The 4,305-nt window shown below is 35.6% G+C and overlaps 1 pseudogene across 1 annotated transcript; it reads right to left on the bottom strand.

The window, feature by feature from the left end:
• Window positions 1-2,608: 2,608 nt before the first annotated feature.
• Window positions 2,609-3,641, bottom strand: LOC143573948 (magnesium dechelatase SGRL, chloroplastic pseudogene; annotated as a pseudogene). The gene is made up of 3 exons (XR_013142502.1): window positions 3,383-3,641; window positions 3,142-3,288; window positions 2,609-3,032 (listed from the first exon to the last, which is right to left on the bottom strand). The product of XR_013142502.1 is annotated as a magnesium dechelatase SGRL, chloroplastic pseudogene (transcript).
• Between the last annotated feature and the right edge of the window lie 664 nt (window positions 3,642-4,305).

The raw sequence follows: 4,305 nt of genomic DNA on the forward strand, positions 1-4,305 counted from the left end.
ATCCTTATTTGTTCTATTTATGGAATCATGTAATTTGTTTGTTTGAAATTTGTTGATTATTAGAAATTAAATAACAGACATGGTCATTTTAAATATTGCATGATAGTATCTTCAGAGCTGTGAGCAATCAGCTCACGCACCCGTCATTTTCACCGTAGGTTGGGGTGTGGCATCCCATACCTATCATTAATTTTCTTGTTGTGGTATTTATAGACTAATACAGAGGTATGGAATAGGGTTGACATCTTTGACTCCCCTCCCCCCCCCCCCCCCCCGGCGGGGTGGTAACAACGCTAACGGGTTGTGATTGTGACATCTCTTCTATTATTGGCTAATAATGATAAATATTTTTTTTCTCTTTGAGAACCACGCCCACGTGTGTGTCTATATTTATTTATTCGAAATATTTCTTTTATCGTGGTGATCCAATCCATTCCTCTACAATTATTAAAGATAAAGGATAGAATTACAAATTTTGTTCTTTAAAAAAAACAAATTACGGTTCGTGTCCTTTTTTTAGTTTCTTTGCAGGCGGTGTCCTTTAAAACATTTTTTTCCTACACGTTATGTCCTTTACGCTAACTGGGTTAGAAAAACTCAGTTAAATACCCTCACGTGAGGCGCATGTGAGGGCATATTGGTCTTTTTGTCTACACCTGCAAAAATTTTATATAAAACTATCTCTTTCTTCCAGAACTCATCCACCACCACCAAACCCACCATCAACACCCACCTTCACACCACCATTCAACCTCCAGCAACCACCACCGCCGCCCACCAACCTCCCCTCCAAAACCCAATTCCATCTTCCAGACCAAACCAAAAACCCCAAAATGTCCACCACCAGTTTCCGAATTATGGTTTCCAAACCCTAACTCCATCACACACAAACACCACTCTCCCTATCCATACACAAACACACACACGCACACACACCACTCTTCAGCCGATCGTGTCCGCCGTCGGATTTTGCCCGGTCTTCTCCGGCGAGTTTGACCGGAAAACTGGATTCCGCCGTCAGAGTTTGGATCTAGGTTTGTGGGTTCGTAGCCGTTCGTCGGATCCGGGTTTGTGGGTTTGTGGGTTCGTAGCCGTTTGGATCTGGGATTGTGGGTTCTTCTCTAGCGTTATCTTCTCCGGCGATTGGTGGTCGATTATTATTATTATTATTATTATTATTATTATTATTATTATTATTATTATTATTATTATTATTATTTTTGTTGTTCTTCTGGTCATCTTGTTGTCTTGCTGTTGATTACTATTATTATTATTATTGTTGTTGTTGTTGTTTGGTAGATTGGATGTGAAGAAGAGAAGGGTGAAGAAGAGAAGGATAGGGAGAGTGGTGTGTGTGTGTGTGTGTGTGTTTTTGTGTATGTGAATTTATTGTTATTATTATTAATATGAGTATATAAATTTGTTTTGAAAAGGCCAATATGCCCTCACATGCGTCTCACGTGAAGGTATTTAACTGAGATTTTCTAACCCAGTTAGCGTAAAGGACATAACGTGTAGGAAAAAAATGTTTAAAGGATACCGCCTGCAAAAAAACTAAAAAAATGACATGAACCATAATTTGGATTTTTCTAAATGACAAAATTTGTAATTCTGTCAAGATAAAGTCATAAAACTTATCGAATCAGATACATAACTAAGGGGGTGTTTGGGATTCCTTGTTTTGTCTCCTTAAAACTTTTCATTAAGTTAATAAGTTACAAAAGTGTAACTTATGAAACTTTTTCCCTCACAATATAAGCAATCCCAAAAATCTTATTACTTTTCAAAAAATTTATAAGTTATAAGTTAGTGAAAATAAGCAATCCTTAAATACAAAAGAGATAATTTTGGTTTCTTAGTTCTCTAAAAGGTAAAAAAACAGCTATCGACCTTCCTTAATTATGATATTTTATTTTCAAATAAGATTTTTCAATATTAACCAACCATTACTGAATACATCAAAGCAGCATATTATATAGTTTATATACATTGTTCGGGAGAGTTCTTTGCAAGTTTTTTGTTTGTAGTGTTTGTAATAAGTGTTCTAATTTGGAATATTTGATTTATTCTTATTTTATCAATTTAGAATAGTTTGTCATCCCATGGGCATGTTGGATTCCACACAATAAGATTAGTTTGTAAAGATTTATTTTCTAATTAAAATATAATCTTTAATGCGTAGATTTATACATGAACAAGGTATTCACCCCCTTTACGCATATATTCCACAAAACAATTGTTAACAATTATGGGGATGGTGGTCCAATGACAAAGACAAAGCCTCTTAATCACCTAAACCCAATGGGAAACATCCAGGATGGGTATTTGGGTATGAGACTCGGTATGAATTTGGTTAAACATGCATATATTTCACATGTCCGACCGAGTATGGTATTAGACTATTAGGTGAGACCTTACCTAATTACCCGCAATCATTGTATTACCACCAACTGTATATGTGTTATTCATTGCTTGCGGAAGTACATTGTACAAAGGTAGTGCTTTTGCATAGTTGATCTTCTCGTTGTTTTATCTTTATTAAACTTTAAGCATGCTTCATTATATATATAAAAAAAAAAATTAAAAAAAATAAAAAAAAGCTTCATTTGACAAAATGCACCTTATAGCAAATTTTCACCAAGCCTTATCCTGCTCTCTGAAAACCAAGTTCATTCTTAGTTTTTAAAATAAAAATTTTATTAACAAAAGGCAAATCTTTATCAATTATCAAGAATTTTGATCTCATGGTTTGTGATTCATGATTTGCAGTACATGGTACAAAAAAGAATCAATGAGACAGCAAAATGAATTCAATCATAACCTCTACGGGCGCAGCAAGTCAACGGTTGACTTTCAACACTCCCACAGGTTGACTTTACTATATCATTGCCCCTGGACCTTTGTGTGGTTAATTACAGAAGGAATGTACAAAGAACTTGAAATACAGACTTCGGTATTCCCCAGCTCTTTGGAGGCGCAGACCGTTCCCTATTTTCAGCCAATAAACCTTGTATCTGATCACCGAACCGTCCCTAAACATTTCATTTCAGAAATATTAAAACCAGTTGCTCGCATTTCAACATCAAATTGCATACAAAAGAAACTTGTTTTCATACATAAGTTCAAGATTGTGTATCATACCTTAGCAGCATCTTTAAGCGGGCCCCAACACTCTACGCGGTTATATTTCCTTGAACTAGAGTGGAAAAACACCCGAACAAACGCATCCATCAGCTCTTTCCGTTCACTAAACAGAATTCGATCTCCATACAGGACAGCTTCAAGCACCTGCACCATTATTGGCCAAAATATTATTATTTTTTCTGCTATAAGTTATCAAACTAATGTTTGCATAGTTATTGAAATGAGTTAGTTAATTTACCAAAGGCAACTCCTTTGAGAATATATAGTATCTGAACTCTGCAGCAATATCCAGCAATGAATTTGGTCCACTAACATAACAATGAACATCAAGACACATGTGGCCCTTTACTTCAGCCCATTGAGCCCACTACATCATCCTTATTATACCACCCTTTCAGCTTTTCAATCAAACCACAAACGTATGATTGTTCAGTATACAGCTTTATAAGAGTATTCTTGTGTGTGTGTGTGTGTAGGGCTGTAAACAAACTGAACATTCGGCGGGAAGTTGAATTCCGTTCATGTTCGTTAGTTAATAAATGAATGATTGACTTAACAAGGAATTACGTTCGATAAACTAAATGAACGAACACGAACAAAGGCTATATTTGTTCAATTGTGTTCGTGAACACTCGTTTACGTTCGTTAATGTTTGTCCATTAATATTTTTAATGAGTTTTCTAATCTTATCATATAGATTTAAGCAAAATTACTAACTATGGTATCATTACAGAACTCTTTAATTATTTAAGAACTTTAAGGAACTCTTAATAACAAACTTTTTTTATAAAAATTTTTAGTATGTTAAATTGTTAATATTATTTCAGTGTAGTTTAATCACTTTTTGTATCTATATTTATGTCGAAACATGAAATGAATCTGACCTGATCCATGACGATGTTTCCACGGATTTCGAGATGAACGAACCACGTCTTGATCTTCTTCTCCGGTTGCTTGAGATCTGCAATGGCCTTTTGGGGGGTGTGGAGGTGACTGCTAAGAAATCTCAAGGATCTCTTGTTTACAGACACAAAAATGATATGATGGCAGCTCTTACTGAGCATCCTGCTTTAATAAGGAGGTGGAGACCTCCTTATATAGAGAGCCTCATGGCCACCATCATGGTACCCTAATGGGCCTAGCCCAGTTAGGGTTACCTCC

The sequence above is a fragment of the Bidens hawaiensis genome, unplaced genomic scaffold (genome assembly GCF_021521415.1).
Source record: "Bidens hawaiensis isolate Kalapana, Puna unplaced genomic scaffold, B.hawaiensis_p1.1 tig00026755_1, whole genome shotgun sequence".
NCBI lineage: Eukaryota > Viridiplantae > Streptophyta > Magnoliopsida > Asterales > Asteraceae > Bidens > Bidens hawaiensis.